Raw genomic sequence first — 18,301 nt, 5'->3', positions numbered from 1 at the left:
AAACTTGAAGCTTTGTAATTCAAAGATCTTAGTGACCTGTCACCCTGAAGCCTCACACCACATTTACTGAAATCCAAGCCCAAAGGAGGTTCTGATCTGGATCTATTTTTTGATGAACTGGACATTATCTACTCAAAATTTAAGATGTAAACATTCAAAGAAAAGGAATTCTGCACATATTAACATTCTGAACAACCCTGAAAGCGAGCAGAGAGCGTAGACTAGCATGCATGTTCACTCCTACCTTCTAAGATTGCATTGGTTACTAGCCAAATGGGACTTCTGTAATTATTGGTTGTCATTTACATATTTTTATTTAACAAAATGAAAACTACATTGCCATGTATATAGATGATAGCTCTTTCTCAGTTTCTAAGTTATGCTTTTGGGAACATGTACCTTCATTTTTACTTGGTTTATAGAGCTTAAAACTCAAAAGTCTCTAGTTCTGATGTGCCACAGGACTAATAAATACATTTAAGTTGCCTACGCTTTAAATATTGATCCTGTGAAGACAAATGCAGCTAACTAATTTTACACACAGCAAACCTACTTGTGTATAAAACTAAGTATGTGCATAAAAGTTGGCAAGTTCAGGGCCTTAGACAACGCCACAAAATAGCTTGTAATGTACATAAATTGTCCCAAGGTTACTCATACAAATACACACATGCCTTATTGCTCCATTTGGAACTGATTTGTAAATAGTTTGTCAGAAATACCAGCCTTTAGTTCTAACAAGTGAAGCAAGCAATTACCCCAGCAATTCATTGCTCCCTGTGAATGTCTTCTAGTAAAGTAGCATGTTTTAAGACATGACTCATCATAATTTATTAACTTAATCCAATGGGAAATTCATGTGTAGCTGACCTTGCTAAACAATGTAGGCACAAAACTCTGGGTAGTAAAAAAAAAGTAAGATCCAAGTGTGTAAAAAGCAGGCATCACTCCTGTCTCAGGTTTAGATCAAGATACTTAGGCTACACAACAGATGACATACAATACGAGGCCAGAAATGGATTTTCTGAGACCCCTTTCTATCCCCACTCCCTCCTAAGCACTTTGCATTGTAGCACAGCATCTTTTCAAATGTAATAATGGCTGCTGGCTGCACCTCCTCTCCCACTCATTTTACAGTTTCCTCCACTCTTGAAGATCATCCTCTGGTGATAAGTTGTGGGATCAAATTGATACTCAAGCTTGTTGTAACCATCTGTGGAGCAAAAGGATGGTGATGGGCATACATGCGATAGTCTGACATTTCCATATAGAGATATCACTCATCCAAATGAGCTGAATGGGAAAAGTCATCCCTCTTCATTAACCATCTCCAAGACCATGGAAAGAAGGAGAGATGGGAGGTAAATATAGCATTTTTTCACAACCTAACCTCCAGTCCTATCTGAGAAAGGAGTACAAAAGGATGCTTTGCTGCAGAGGAAATGAGAAACACGTGAATGGGCAGAAAGAGACAGGGAAGAATTTTCAACATTGTCTAACCAAAGAAAGGATTTTGCAGCTTACAAAACTGCAAACTTTGCAGATCTCTTTTGAAAAGCCACCTGCCTTTAAGAGCACGAAGAACTACAATCCATGCCAAAGGAGCTTTTTCCAGTTGATTTTTTGCTTCTGTCTTCATGTCAGCTAAAATACTCTAGGCAGTCAGATCCATTTATCTCTAAAGGGAAAATCAATTCTGAAGAACAAATAATGTCTTCTTTTTTCTTAACTCTCTTCTCATTAAAATAACAAAACATATTTTCACCATCTGCAAGTATTTAACAGAATATGTATGTGTACCTGTACGTTTCTGGTTTTAAAAATTTACTGTTGGTATTCTCTAAGAAAGCTAAATTAATTACACACAAATCCATTTCATCAGGTTCACATCAACAGCTAGCATTTGCTTTGGTTATTGAAACTTTACCTTGCATTTCTTTAAAAGTGAAAACAATTCTAGTGCACAACCTAAATATGCTGACTTAAGAAAATATTTATTTTCTTTTCATAAACAACAAAGATGCTACAGCTTCTCTAGGTAATAGAGTTACCCCTGTTTATCAAGAAACTGTCTTCAACACACTCAGAAATCTCCTAGAATGCTTGTGCCCAGCCAGCTTTCAGGAGGTATTAGAGGGGCCAAAATTCCTCACCAGAACCGGAGCCTACAACTGTGAGCCTTCGTTTAGTCGTCTACAGAAAGCTTCATCTACTTCTTCTTGATCAGCTGGTCTGTAGCAAACACCCACTATGAAGTCATTCTTGTTGGTCTCTCCTTTGATGCTTACCCATAAGCACTCAAATTTGAGCTGCTCTGCACATTTAAGCCACTCCTTTGTGTAGACTGCAACTCCTCCTCCCTGTCTTCCTGATCTGTCCTCCCTAAAGAATCTATATCCATCCATCACAGCAATCTACTCAAGCAAGCTACCTCACCATGTCTCTGTGATCCTGATGAGACTATAGCTCTGCAGCTGCAATGGACTTCTGTGTGCTTCCCATGCTGCGTACACTTACGAACAGGCATTTGAGATGGGCCCCAGTCATGCTCCTTTCTCATCAAAAGTATGATACTCTTCTCCTTCATGCTGTCCCTCATGCCTTTCCTCAGTGCCTCTCTCAATTTTTCTTCGGGCTTCAGTCATCATTCCCCAGCAAACCTAGATTAAAGTCTTCTCCATCTCTTGGCAAAGATGCTTTTGCCCCCTTAAAGTTGGTTCATTTGGTTCCCATCCCTCCCGCGTGGTTTTCATTCTACGAAGAGAACCATGTAGTTATCAAAGGCAAAGCCTTGCCTGTGACACCAGCTGCGCAACCAGGCATTGACCTCCCAGATGCATCCACTCCTACTCAAGTCTTTCTCTTCCACTTGGAATCAAGGAGCATATGAAGTGCAGGAATAAAGAAAAGCAAAGATAAAGAGGCTTTCAGCATATCATATTGTTTTTCCTGGGGAGTTTCTTTGCCACAATGAGCTACAGAGCTTGTCACAGTTCTATTTCCCACTGCCTTTTGTGCTTTCTACGCCTGTTGTAAATTTTTTATGGCATATATTCTAGTGGGAAGATCTTTTTTTCGAATTATAACAACAGAAAATGAAAGTTAAAAAGTCAGAAGAGTTGGAGAGTCCTTTCAAAACACAAATCCAGAGGATTTTGAGAGAAAAAAAATAGATCATGAATAATAATGAAAAAACAATGTTAGTGAACCAAAAGTTTCCTGTCTTTCAGAAAAGTCTGAACTCAATCAGTTTTCTTATATCTGCTCACAATATGCCTAAATGGCACATTTTAAAGGTTTGGGTCTTGCAGAAATCTTGTAACACAACTGTCCTTTATTATTGCTTCTGTGACAACCTCAAGCATAACACCATAGAAAAACTGGGTGCTATTAGAGGTCTTCTTGCTGAGCTGCCTCTTCCATGCATATTTGCACTCTATTGCGTCAGTATGTGAGCTCTAAACCTGGTATTAAAATGATTACTTCATTCTAATCAAAATATGTGTTTTGGGAGGGGGTGAACAGATATTGTTGTAATAGAAATTAATTAAGTAACTGGAGGTCTGACTAGGGATAAACACTAGTTGGTTTAAGTATTTAGCAAACCCAGTGTATACTGTGTGACAATAATCTGCTATTTCACAGATGATGTAGTCTGTATTACAGAGTGATTTTTACTTTTTCCTGTAACAATACTTAATCAAGGTTCTCTTTCAGTCCATATACAAGGCACCAATGATTCATTACTTCTGGTATTACCAGTTTTAACTGAGCTATATTTGTCATTATATACCTCTGACTGATTTCTCTGAGGCAAAACACAATAACAATTTCACATTCAAAAAGCAGATCAAAACCAACATGCTCAGCTTTCCAAAGAAGTTAAAGGAAAAAACTCCAAAATATCTCTCTGCTGGCTTGCAGCTTGCATAACATTGCAATTGGAAGATAAGAAGTGCCTCCAATTGTTTTAAACAAGTATTTACTTGATGTTGGAGAGTAATCTCTAACCATCAGCAGCTGGAAAACCTGGAAGCACTACACAGAAGGGAAGGCTTCAAGAAGACCTAGTATAAGACCATACACTCAAAATGCAGGGGATTCTCAGTGTGCATCTGAACTCTCTACAGCCCTCATTCTGAAAATGAAAATAAAGTGATCATTGAACAACGAACAAAAAACAGGTTAATTTGCAATTTCATGTAGAAAAGATATTTAAGCACACACAAAACGCAGTGCAGTCAGCAAGTATATATCTACATCACAGAACTAATTAGCAAAATGTTGCCTCAGCAGGAAACAGACAAGAATCATTAATAAAGCCAAACCAGACAGAGCCTTCTTTAATCCTTTGATTTCAGTTTACAGGACAAAGGACATGCCTTTTCTGGCAATGGATCATCACTTGCTCCTAGTATCACAGTCATCCTTGGTTATGGAAAATGCCACCAAATAAAAGCATATCTGGACATTAAAATTCAGTGTTTCATATCATCAGTGCTTAGATCTGGCACTGCCCAAGTGATATAAAAATTGCAACATTCACTGATCTCATCTGAATCAATATTAGTATTTGTATGTTGCATAAGAGCAATGAATGACAAATGTAACTGGAAGGATCAGAGAAAACTAACATAACCTCTTTTTAAACATCTCTCACTGTTTTTTTTTTTTTTTTGGTCTGGATCCCCTTATTTCAGAACTCAACTGTTGCAGCTTTTACCATTGTATACAACTGGCTACTATTGCTTTTATTAGAGCATGAAGAACAATCTTGGTATGTTAGTCAGGAAATACAGTATTTCTCTCTCAGCTATCATCAAGGACTTTTGCTAAGATCTTGTAAAAGGTATTATTTTTTCACATTTCAGATGAACAAGAGCATAGTAAACCACTGTGCAAATATTTTTACTTGACACTAATCTGCTTGAGACCCATCTAGAACCTTTGATCAGAACATTTGAAATTTCAGGGAAGCTCAGCTTGCCTTTTTTTGCACAGACTCCAGTATTGTAACTTTGGTTCTATCATGGGCTTCTCTATTTTTATTTGGGCATACAATAAAAGGCCACTTTATTGTATTTGTCTGAAGTATGTAATAAAATTACATCCTCCTTTAACTAAGAACTGCCCATCAATCTTTTTCTACATCTAAATATATTTAATCTAGAATGTGTACGTATGATGCTTTATATGCACTAGTGCATACGTATAAATAAATGTATGGCAGCAAAGTTACTTCTCACCTGTTATCATAATGTATTTACATATGGCAACATCACTGTTGGATATTACACAGGATTTCTTTTTCTGAGTGAAAAGAAGAGCTGATGAAAGAGAAGAATAGGAAGAAATTAACTTATTACAATTTTGTGTGTTTTTATTTTGAGGGAATATTTTTTTTCTCCATTCTGCTGAAAGAATATAGTAGTTACGGATAGAAGGCATAACTTGGAAGTATACTACATGAGCAGTACTGATATAAACAGAGCTGTGCAAACACTGCTGAATACTTGGATACTTGATTTATCAAGCCCCAAATACCTCTGAGAGAATCACTCGATGATGCACGAAAAAGAGAAGCGCTGCTGGCCCAATCCAGTGTCCATCTAAGCCAGTGAAATCTTCCTATTGACTTATGAAGGTGACAAATCAGATCCAAAATTAATAAACTGCACCCAGTGTGGGAACACCATGGGACCCCCCTAAATTATGCCTACTGGCTTGTGAATATTTCACTTTTCTTTTGCCTCTTTTTAATCCTCTTTGCTCCACTATGACTTATCCACTACCTCATGAAGCATTGTATCTTTTCTTTTAGTTTTCCTCATCTGTCCAAATACTATCTTTACTCAGGTCTCTACTGAAATAACTTAATATATGTTTCCATCCCGAATTATCAACACTAACATTATCTAAGAAACAATCACAGATAAAATTACCAGCATCTTTCTCCACATCTGCCAACAATTAGTCAGATTGCACAACAAGGCAAATCACACTCTACCTGCTCTAAACCCTGCCTGCTTAAAAACATTCCTGACTCTGGAGAGATTAGAGAAAAACTAAGAGAATTCCCCACATCTTTTTATGGACAATGTGCAAAAAATAAAAAAACTGATAAGATAAAATATTCACTCTAAATAGTTCACCCAGCATGATTGTTCTTGTAAGTTTATCTGCATACTTAAGTCACATTTCTCAGTGTTTTAAGATTTCTCCTTTACTCTCTGATCTGTCCTTACAGACTGATTAAATTAATTAGCTTGCGCCCATTTAATACTCTTTTCCATACTCGTAAATATCACTGTTCCCCCTCAGTTTCCTTTTCTCCAAATTAAGGAACATCAGTGCTTGCAAACTTTTCTTGTAGGTCTTATTTGCTAAGCCTCTTATGTTTATTGCTCTATTTAAATTCACAAGAGAGCTCTACACTTAATATTCAGAGAATACTAAGTAGCATGATTCAGTTAGCCACCAGCATTCCCTCACAATCTATGCACAAAAGAGGTAACTGCTCCCCAGACTTTTTAATGCCCAGATATCCTATGAATACTGGTACCTCATTTTTGCTAAGTTCAAATAAATATAAATCATAAGCCATGTATCAAAGAACTCACGATGAAAAACCCTAAACTGCATTTACACAGCATAAGATAACAGAACAGAGGAGCATTCTGCAGGCACAATTGCTTGCATTTTTATTTTATATTGCACAGTGCTATTCTCAAATGAAATCCAAACTCATGTGCATAAATAGATTAGCATATGGAATGCATGTACATAAAGAAGCGTAAACAGGAACTTTATATGCAAGATACATGAAATAATCCATTCTATTTATGCCTAGTATGGTTTCAGTAGGAGTACCAGGCTGAATATTGCACACTGTATCTGAAGAAAGATACAATTCCTTTAGAGAAAGGCTCAAAGGATCTTGGATGATCAGAGGCTTAGGAAAGATGACATATGAAAGAAGACTGAAAGAACTGGATTGATGTAGTCTAAAGAAGATTGATGGGATCAGGAGAACAATCTTAAAATATGCACAAGTTTTCCAAAGAGAAGTAACAAATGTTCTCCACGCCCCTGTGAAATAGACAAGAAGTAATGGACTAACTGCAGCAAGTGAGATTAGTTTAAACATGAGGAAAAGGTTCTCAGAGGTAAGACAGTGAAGCACTGGGAGACATTGCCTAAGAAGACTGCACACTCTTCATCACTGCAGGATTTCTAATAAACATTTTGGTTATACAAATATCTATCAGGAATTATTTAAGTAGAATTTATCTAGCCTTGGGGCAAGAAGATGCCAAAACTTATCTCCTGATAGCCCTTCCAGTCCTACCTAGCAAGATTAGCTATTTCCATCACAACTTTCAGAAAACAAAGGGCAGAACAAGCCAATAAATAGTGAGGTAAGGAAGTTCCACTTAAATATGAGAAAAAGTTTTTTTACTGTGAGGGTGAGCAATCACTGGCACAGGTTGCCCAGGCAGGTTGTGCAGTCTTCATCCTCGGAAATATTCAAAACCCAGCCGGACACAGTCCTGGGCAACCTGCTCTAGCTGACCCTGCTTGAGCAGGGGGGTTGGACTACACGATCTCGAGAGGTCCCTGCCAACCTCATTCATTGTGTGTATGAGATACAATCAAATCCATTTAAACCAATGATCCCCATCTGTCGCTCAGGTTGTCACCAAGGCCTTGATCCAGCTTCTTTTAAGTAAGCGGTCTTACAATTGATTTATTCTGGTTTTGGATCAAATTCAAGCTGTCTTGTTTCTTAGATAAACAGCACCAAGAGATGGCTTGGATAATGGCGTGAAGTGTCAATAATTGCAGCCACACAAATCAGTTCAAAGGGAAGCAGCCCAGGCATCTTGATATTGAATCATAAATTTGAGCACAGAATCGCTGTTAAAAGAAGCAGGCAAATATTTATGTGAACTGCTAACAAGAACTGTGTTAAAGAAGAATCCTCCCAAGACAATCATGAATTGTAAAAAAACCTACAATGGCCTTCCAGGGGAAAAGCACACGCTTGCACCCTGTACCATAGAGATTCTTGTGACTGGTGCACTTTTCTTCATGATTCTTTAAAAAAAAAAAGCTGCTGAAACCTGAACACAGGCCTTCATTACAATGGAATAACTGCTTGATTTAAAGTGCAAATTAATTAAATTAAGTGCCTGTCTCTGAACAGTAGTAAATAAAACAACTATACAGATGTCATTTTGCTAAGTTGCATATAGAAAAATACAGACTTTAGCAATACACAATCCTTTTATTTTTCCCAAGGCATTAAATATTAACAATCTATGTGGTATTTGGAAGTTCTGAAATACGGTTTTTTTAGTGCAAGCATTGTGACTAGTTCATATTATAACATGGGTTTTTATGAACAGGAAAACATTTAAACCCAAACTGAGCCTCACTTTCCTTTAAAATATCATTTTTTTAAAGTGATCAGTAGTCCTATTTAGATGAGCATTACTCAGAAACTATTCTGATCAACCAGCGTATTTTTCCACCCTCTAAAACATGCTGTATTTTATAATAGTCTACCAGGATAATAGTCTACCAGGATAGAATTGGTGAAGTTTTAGAATTCTGGATGAAAAGAAGTTAGAATTAAAGACATTGCTACTGCTCTGATAGAAAGTGAAGCATTTTCACTACCCAGAAGAGATGTTATGACCTGCAAAGACATGAATACTGTGCTTCCCCTATTCAATAGTGCTGAAAACTTGGGAGTATTCAAAGAAAGGCCATGAAAGTCCTCAAAATGTCAAAAAGTACATCTTGTCCTCAAAGACTAGAAAAGATCAATCTCTTATCCAAAAGAAAGAAGTGTGATCTGATTAATGCCGACGTATCTGGAGAAGACAAGAACCAATGGCTAAAGCTTCAAACTAGGTAAGACTAAATAAATAAGCCTAATATTTTAACCGGATGCTTAACTGTTTGAGCAATTTCTGAAAATTAGGATGAGTTTTCTGACCTTTACCTTTGTAGGAGGAGGTTGTTTTTCTAAAAGACTTACTCAACTTCACACAGCAATTAATTAAAGGAAGACTCATAGCCTACAGAATGGACACAGTCAGACAAGATGATTACAAAGGTCTCCTCTAGCTTCATAATCAACAGATGTGTTAGTCTCACGGCTTTTATTGGAAGCTAAGAGTATTTAACATTTTGCCAAGTTCAGCCCTAACTGGTTTGTCAGCAAAATGTGTGTTCAGTGATTCTTGATATACAACTGCAGACCAGCAGGGTGAAGTCATGGACTCAATCAAGTAGACAATCTGCTGCAGCGCTCTGGAAAACCAGGATTTCATTGGGTTACTTGCATTTCATTCACTCATGCAAAAAAGCCACTGCCTTTCACGGTTTTCCTTAGCCTCCAGAAAGAGTTAATTTTGTTGTTATTATTAATATAATATACGTTTTACTAAGATAGCTCAGTAACTTTGCAATGTAGTTGTTCTCCAAAGCAGTGTATTGCCTGAAAGACACCTGTCCAACACTGTTTCTGTCGACAGCACTGAGAATTTTATATTATATTATTCCAGTTACGGTTATTGAAATTTTCTGTATCTCATAAATTGTATTCATTTTTAACGAAAACCCTGCTCAGAAAGTGGAAACCATATTCAAAAACAGGTAATATTCAGGAGTATATAAATGAAAATAAACAAGTGAAAAAAAACAGTTGAGAATGTGAAATATTTGCAGGTTTCTAAAAGATTTTTAAGGGTATTAACAAGCTATTTCTCAGATGGACTGTTCTTAGTATTTTCTCTCTGCTCCTAGGTTTCTTCCTCAATGTGTTTTTTCATAAAGGTTTTCATTCAGATCCATTTACGTGTTCCTTCAATTGCCTTATGGTACACCTAATATTTTAAAACCATATCCCTGATAGTTCCATCTTCTTTTATAGATAACTTTAGAGATAAAGGAATGTTGAAATTTCTGACTGGTCATGTCACACGTTATAAATTTATTCCATTTAATACAAATCATTTGTCTTAGGCACTTTCTTTCTAAGGCATCTAGATGCCTAACTATTGCTGTAGTGGATTTCCAGATTTCATTTCCATAAATTAAGACAAAAATAATAATTTAATTGAAGATTAAGTCTGGGCTGTAGATTTTTCAATGACTAATTATTGGTTTATACTTAGTTTTCATAATGTCTACTTGCTACATCATCTTCTTCTGGGTACCCCTACCGAATTATACGTTACTACCAACCACATGTATTGACTTAGTTTTTGTGTTCTTTCATCATCCTTGCGATAAGACCTGTTGAGGGTTTTTGCTGAAAAAATTTTGTTTTCAAAATTGATCATTTGTCTCATCTTCAGTACAATGATGGGGAATCATGGTCACCTTTGCTTGTACGCTGAGCTGCCACTCAGAAAAGTTTGCCGTATGTAATTCCTCTCTTCTTCTTCACCTCCAGCTTTTCTCATGGCAAAGTAAATGGCAGTCCTAAAGAGGAGAAGTGAGAGAATGCATTGTTTTCTAACACCCATATCTATATCAAATCGTTCACTCAAGGCTACATTTGTTTTAACTGTGAATCTTGAACAAAACTGTCACAGTGAAAAAGTGTATGGCTTTTCAAAGGACTCAAGTGAAAAAAAGTGGTTTTTTTTAAGGGTGGGAGAAACTCCTTTCTTATGCTCAAATAACTCATTCAAATCATTTGAAAGGAATCTCTTTATATTTTCCCATTTAAAATATTCACTTTTGGTGAAGAACAAGCATGAAAAATGTCAGATGAAAAAGTAATTTTGGAGGAGTCCAAGACACTGGAATCCGTCTTCTGACCCATAACTATAGAACTCTTAGAACAATGCTATGCTAAAATAAGCCTCACTCTGCCAAAACATGAGACAAACTTGTAACAGGAGTGCTGAAATCATTCTTTGTGCGATGCCAGCAGACAAAACATTTTGCTTTCAGTGCCCACCCACAGCTACTCAGCAGAAAAGACACATGTACTGCACTCGTACAGTTAGCCAGGCAGATAGATTATTAGTTCCATTCCATTCAGTTCTGCCAGCTAAGCAGAATGGCATTGTAAATACACCTAGTAAGGGTGTAAATGCGACTTTCCTTTCATTGCATCTGCAGTGAATCTTCATGAGTCCTCTAACATTGGATAAAAACAAAAGTCAAAAATGCTAAAGGTAAACTGCAACACTTCATGCCCTGTAAAGGGCAGGGGACAGTGTCTGACATTAATCAGACTGCCTCTAAGGGTGGCGGCGATTCAAAGTGGAAATTAACTCAATCAGAGTGGAAATTCAGAGTAAGGGACTCTCCTTACTTTCTCATCATTTATGGAAGGATCTAATGCTGTTAATGCAACTAAGCATTTCAAGAAATGCTAACTCAGGAAATGGACAGATTTTGCTGTCACATATATGCACACATATATGCACAACATCTATTCCCAGGGATAAAGCCTCTAGAAGTCATATTGTAGTGCACAAGATACGGTGATTCTTAAAAGTAATGGTGATAACCAGGAACCCATCAAGAGAAACTAACAGTAATGACAACCCTAAAACAAACAGCTGTGGAGAAGCTACTCCAAGATCTTGCTCTTTCTCTCTCCTAAACAGAAGAAGGAATTTTACTTCAAATTTTTGTGATGAGTGGAACTTATTTTCTATCTTTTCTTTTTCTCATTCCACTGCAACACAAGCCTATCCTGCACAGAATAACAGAATCACAAGACCATATTCAGACTGACTACTATGACATGTAAGGTGGATTTAGGTACCAAAATTTGATAGAGCAATGAACAATTGCTCTACTGATATTTACTAATGATATCTAATCTAATGACACCTCTTCAGAGCTGCCAGACTCCTGGTCCTGTTGCCTACCTACTACAGATGTTTACCTTCCTCTATGAATAGTGTCGGCCCTCTTAAAATTGGATGCCACAATGAATATAGATGACAGATCTGTGTTAAATGCCACTGTAGAGAGTCTTATAATATTATGGATCTATATTGAAGTTACAGCACATATGTATTTACCTTGCTCCATGGCTGTTTTACTTCTTGTGCTGGCTACACTGTTACCAAGATTAATCATTTTAAAGCTAGTTTAATTTATACTGCTGTTCTTTTTACTGCCTGCAATATGAACATACCCACAGTTAAAATGCTTTCAGCAGCGTTAAATCTTACACTGGGCGCTGCAGTGCTCCCACTGTGAAATACGAAAGCTGGAACAGAGAGCAGAAAACTGTACTGTGTAATAAATGTGGACTGATGCTATTGGCTTAGAGAAAGTATTACTAATGCAAGTAGGTCTAAGGGCAAGTTTCTCCAGGGTATGTTTGATTACACAGCTATTTCAGAGAATCTCTAGAAGTAAATTCAACAAACTCAGCAAATTCAGCATACAAATCAAACATCTATTATGTTTCATCTGTTGTCCCTCCTACCCCAAATAAAGAAATAAACAGAAACCAGTTTCATGCTCAAATGCTGGGGAATTCTGTAACATTTGTTAATAAAAATATTGTTAGGATTTTTTTTTTTCCTACTGAATATTTTAAAGGAATCAAAACTGTTTTCTTATAAGGAGTAAGCTACTACAGAGAGCAAAACTGGGAAAATGTTCACATGATGCTTCCATGCTTATAATGTGTAAGGTCCGGTCCATGTTGCTCACAATTCAGTGAAGGGTGGATGAAGTTGTTCTCATTGCTCATAAGTCTAAATCCCCTAATGCCAGTTATCCTCCCTCATTTCTTCCTAACCAGATTTGAGCTTCACTGTTACTGAAATTGATTTTGAAAAACTACACCCTTGAGTAGTTTCTTTCTTGCCTGAAATAAACCTCTCTCCTTGGAATGAGTCTGGAGTTTGTGTGTTTAGTTTTATTAAGGACTGGATCCAATTTGCCTTGTTTGTGTCATGTCCTTTGACTTCACATTTGAAACATGGAACTATCTGCATGAATAGAGAGACTGATAGGATCAAATCCCTAATATGTAAATTCTTCAAGTTGTTGGAGCCAGTGACACTAACTCTATGAGTAAGTGTTCACCAAGCTCAGCAGGGAGCTCACAGTCTGACCCAATGTGTACTTGACATTTCACAGACAAATAAAAACAAGGTTCTTGATGCGGTGTTTGAAACCTAAGGCCTACACTGTGACTAGCTACAGTATGGCAGTGATGGGGAAGAATGGAAAAGAGCCAGAAAGCAAGGAGCAGAATGGAGACAGCACCTCCATTGTTCCACTACCCATTAGAAAAAAGATGCATCTAAATATTACTCCAGCCCCCAAAAAACTAAACTGATAAAATAGGAGGCACAAAATCAGGCAAGAAGGAACGCTGGTGGTCTCAGTTCTGCCTAGTTCCATATCCAAAGGGAGGCAATGGGTCTCCTGGGAGGACCAGTCAGTATGCTCGAGGGCAGGGCTATCATCCAGAGGGATCTAGACAGGTTGGAGGAACGGGCTAACATGAACCACATGAAATGCAACAAGGGCAAATGCAAATTCCTTTACCAGGGAAGGAAGAACTCCTTGCAACCAACAGGTAGGGGACTGACTGGCCAGGAAGCAGCTCCACAGAAAAGGCCCTGGGGGACATAGTCGACAGCAAGCTGAACATGAGCCAGCAGTGCACCCTGGCAGCAGAGAAGGCTAACAGCATCCTGGACTGTATCAACAGCAGCACAGCCAGTAGACGTTGGGGAAGTGTTTACTCCCCTCTATTTAACAACTGTTAGACTGCATCTAGGATGCTGTGTCCATTTTTGGGTCCCCCAATACACGAAAGATTTTTATAAACTGGAGAGAATTAAGTAGAGGGTCCTCAAGATGGTCAGGGGCCTGGAGCATTTGCCCTGTGAGGAGAGGCTGAGGGAACTGGGCTTGTTCAGCCTGGAGAAGAGAAGACTTTGGGCAGATCTAATCGCGGTCTTCCAGTACCTAGGAGAGGCCGGGCTCTTCACAGTAGTGCATGGTAGGAGGAGGAGACACAGCATACAGAAATTGAAACAAGAGCGGTTCAGACTGGATATAAGGGAAAAAAAAATCACCATGAAGCCAGCCAACCAGTGGAACAGATTGCCCAAAGGGGCTGTGCAGTCTCCATCCCTGGTTGGAGGTTGTGCAGTCAAGGCCAGACTAGATAAATCCCTGAGCAACCTAATCTGATCTCACAGCTGCTCCTGATTTGAGCAGGAGGTTGGACTGCAGACCTCCTGAGGTCCCCTCCAACCTGAATTTTCCTATGATCCTACGCTTGGAAGCAGGACTAGGTACTAGAGTGAGAAGAGAGTAATGATGAGCCAGCTAAACATTTTTGGCAGAAAGAGGGGGAAAGAAAACACATACCAGAATGGTGTCCTACCCTAACTCTCCAAGGACACTTAAGTGATTCTCTGACGTTCAGTTGCAGAAACCCCATGAGCTACTGTAACATGGCATATAGCAAATTCATCATACAGCCATGTCTGAACTCTCTTTTAGGTCTACTGTTTGTCAGAATACAACAACGACCAAATATAAAGCATTACATTTGGGTCCGTGAGAAGCAACTGAGACAAGTATACATGTTATCAGTAGACTTAAATTTGCTTAAAGGAATTTGTACCACAAAAAGTTTAGAAGCCTGCAATTAAATAACATTTGTATTTGTCATACTATTGCTCATTTCAGATTCTTTATTTAAAAATAAATACTGGATGTCATAACAAAAAAAAGTGAGTTTAGAGTCCTAACAGTTCTCATTGAAAACTTAGACGCAAAGGATTACAGGATTCCACCGAGGCCCTTCCATCTCCATTCCTCTTCCTCCCCATGCAGAAAGCACTATTAAATCACTATATAAACTAGGCAGTTGTAAAAGAACAAACTCAAGAGAGTGGTTTCATTCAAATATCTTTGCTTATTTAACATCTTGCTTATTTAAACACCTGCAGCTCAGATTCTGTAACAACATACCTGATGATAGAAACTGTCTTGCAGAAGGTAGAGCAGAAATGAGACCTACCATGATTTCCTATTCAGAGAAAAAGATCTGTGCTTATTTAGTCTAGATGATTATTTCAAGTTGAGGAAAACAACAGAGAAATGACAAAGAAGTTATAAAGCCTCCATAATAAGGGGAGACTGAGTGACTAATAGCTCAGCAACCAAACAGAAACCACAGTAACAGCTACCTTTCCAGCATAGTGGTAGAGTCCTATAAAATTGAACATAAGTTGACAGAAAAACAGAGTCTGTGTACAATCCAAACTTCCTCCAAGTTAAAAGAACTTTGGACAATAGCCTCTAAACCCTTAGTTCATCCTTGCTAGGGAGAAAAAAGGTTTGCAATTACAAGCTACAGGAGAAAGAACAGCTGAATAAATATATATAGGAAAATTAAATCAGCACTTGGAAATATATCTACCAAGCAATATTCAATTGAAAAATGCCTAACAATGAAAAGAATAAATGCATTTACTATTGCTACCAGAATAACCTTTCAGCAGAATATGAAAAGTCTCTCCTCTACTTCTGAATAGTTTGATTTTACATGCACTATGTACAGCAGTTACTGTCCCTGAGACCGTTACTTTGAGTGCACACGTAATTAGAGCAGTAAAAACATATATTAACTTCAAAGCAGAGAATTTCTGAGAAACTAAAAGGTGACGTGGCCATGGGCTACACATTTCCTACAGCACCAGGGCAAACTAGCCATTGCTTCAAGTTACGACAGTTACGTCTTGTCAAACCTAGTATTAGTTAAATTCTTTAATATCTTGCTTTACTTGCCCTCTCCAAAAGATTCACCTGAGAACAGCATTTTCACAAAGGTAAAACAATGCCAAAGGTAGTGAGGTAGAAAGGCCTATGCCCCCACACTTCCAAAAAGCAAGACTAGTTGATTCAAAAAAGTACATACTGTACCTTGGAAAAAGCAATTCATTTCAGTTAGCTTAATGTGTCCGTGCCAGGCTAGTATTTTCAGAGATGAACAACAGAAAAGAAATCCATTACAGCAGAGGCAATTAAAAAAAGCTAGAGATTCAAAGCCGCAGTAAAAAGAACGAGAAGGAAATGCTGTGAAAAACTGAGGATGAGAAGAAAAATATTCAAAGTATTTTTCTGAAGGTCAATGAAAATATCAAAGCAACTGCTCAATGGAAATGTCATTAACTCTAAGGTCTTGAGAGTGGAGGCATATAGAAGTTCTCGTACAAAAGGTTTGCTGAAAACATATCCCGACTGGCCTTTAGTATAACTACATTTAAATGATGCATTGTATTGCAGCTATACTTTTGTTAAAAAACAAAAAAAAAGCCTGCAATCAACATTGTTTCATGTTGCAATGGAGAAAAAGAGCGAATATTCTTCATTAGCCTAATAAACTATACAAAATATAAGTAAGAAAATCACTGTCTCAGTGAATATATACATCTCAGAGATGAATACAGTTGAAATCAGAATCACAGTAAATCAGCTTTATTTCAATGTTAAGTTTAGCCAGAAAGTTCAGATCTGTTTTACTAGAGGAATATCAGCTCCTCCTACTGAGTGTATTTTTCCTGTAAATTGGTCTTGATTTTCTGTTGTTCAGCTGGCTAGTGTCTCTTTTAGAATACCTCAGTTATACAGAAATAGTTTTGTTTTTTACAAATCCTTCACCTTTTTTAAATTTTCAAAGTAATCCTCAGCAGCTCCTTATCCAGATAAATTTTCAGTTTCTGAACAGAGGAAAAATAAAGGCTAAAATTTTCCCAAACTTTTATTTCCTGTTGGAATATGGATTATGTCTCATTCAGATCAGACAAAATGTCAGCAAACAAGAGAACAGTAAAAGAACATATTCAACCCCCATATTATTTTAAAATATAACAGTATTACTAATGTCTAGGAACATATCAGGGAGTCTAAGTTGCAGCTTCTACACGGATTGAGAAAACCACATACAAGAAAAGAATGTTATTTTTATTGAATATACCCACACTGTAAAGCCAAAGACTTTATTCAAAAGAAGGACTCAGTAAAACAAAATCAATTGGTTGCAGTATTGGTTTGGTTATTCACAAGCTTTTAGTAATATGCAATAGTAATTGTAACACTGTAACTCCAGCAATTTGTGAGTGCACGGTTTTTAAAAACTAAGGTAAAAAAAGATTAGACAAGCAGGGAAATCACCTTATAAAGTACTCTGGGTGACAGAGTCATTAGTTCTAGGGATATCAGGGCTATCCTATTCGGAGGAGTAGAAGTATTAGAGAATGAAATTCTGTTGTTGCTGAAAACAGTAATACTCGTTTAACTTCAACTGGATCAATGTTTCATCTATGCGTAACTCTAACATCTTCAGTGGAAACATTCCATTTACATTGTTCTGTCTGTACCCAGGGCTCATCTGCTCAGATTAAAAGCAACTGAGTTTATTCAAAATGAGGAAATTGGATTCATGAAGGAAAAATGCTATACTATTTGTTTTGGAAAATACTTTGGAGTAGAATCAGAAATTCCTAATCAACTAAAACAATTCTTGCAAATAGAGACATACAACAGGAAATTAATTTGACTCTATAGCGAAAAATGTTAATATTTGAATATTACAGAGCAAATACGAAAAAGTGTGAACGGACAGTGCTTGCTGTAATTTGGGCATTCAAAGTGCAGTTGATTTGGTCTTCAGCAATTTAGCTGAATACGTCAGTCTGTGTTGTAGAATTAAGAAAGCCATATTTATCAGTAACAAATCAGAATGCAGAGCTATGCTCTGGACAAAGATAAAATTCATGTTTTGGTGCCTTGCATAAGGTAATTCAACGATGCTTACCAGTCATTGCAGGGATACTTAGCAAATAATTATTCTTCTTATTGCACAAAGCCCTATGGACTAACTGAATCCTCAGTTAAGTCAAAAGTTAACACTGGGTTTTCAAGAATCTGGGCCCTAAAAGATTAAAAGGCAAGCTCTGGCTCCTCTCATTCTCATTGACAATCATACCCAGCCCTGCCCATGCTGAGAGCACCACAGCGGTTAACTATGTAACATTCCAAAACAGTGACATCCAACCCTCTAAATTATTTATAGCCTTGTTTGTTTATGGTTATATGCTGCCATAGGCTGTGATGCAGGAGTTCTACTATACGGATAATAATAGCTTAGAAAAGTGTCCAATCTTCCATCTAAATGACAAGTAATCACTAACAGCCTGTAAAGGCAAGCTGGTCTGGAGAAGAGGCCACAGACTAGGTATTAAGTCGCGCTGGATGAAATTCTAATTAGCCCAAA

The 18,301-nt window shown here is 37.5% G+C and overlaps 1 protein-coding gene across 1 annotated transcript in view; it reads right to left on the bottom strand.

Moving 5' to 3' along the window:
• Nucleotides 1-16,057, bottom strand: part of LOC104152945 (synaptic vesicle glycoprotein 2C) — a 182,045-nt gene extending 165,988 nt beyond the window's left edge. Inside the window, exon 1 of the mRNA XM_068927675.1 lies at nt 15,949-16,057. The gene's annotated coding sequence lies outside the window, so the exon portion shown is untranslated. The remainder of the gene's footprint in view (nt 1-15,948) is intronic.
• Between the last annotated feature and the right edge of the window lie 2,244 nt (nt 16,058-18,301).

Source organism: Struthio camelus, chromosome Z (assembly GCF_040807025.1).
Source record: "Struthio camelus isolate bStrCam1 chromosome Z, bStrCam1.hap1, whole genome shotgun sequence".
In the NCBI taxonomy this organism is placed as follows: Eukaryota; Metazoa; Chordata; class Aves; order Struthioniformes; family Struthionidae; genus Struthio; species Struthio camelus.
The sequence above is the reverse complement of the archived record's forward strand: the minus strand, read 5'-3'. Positions and strand labels throughout refer to the sequence as shown.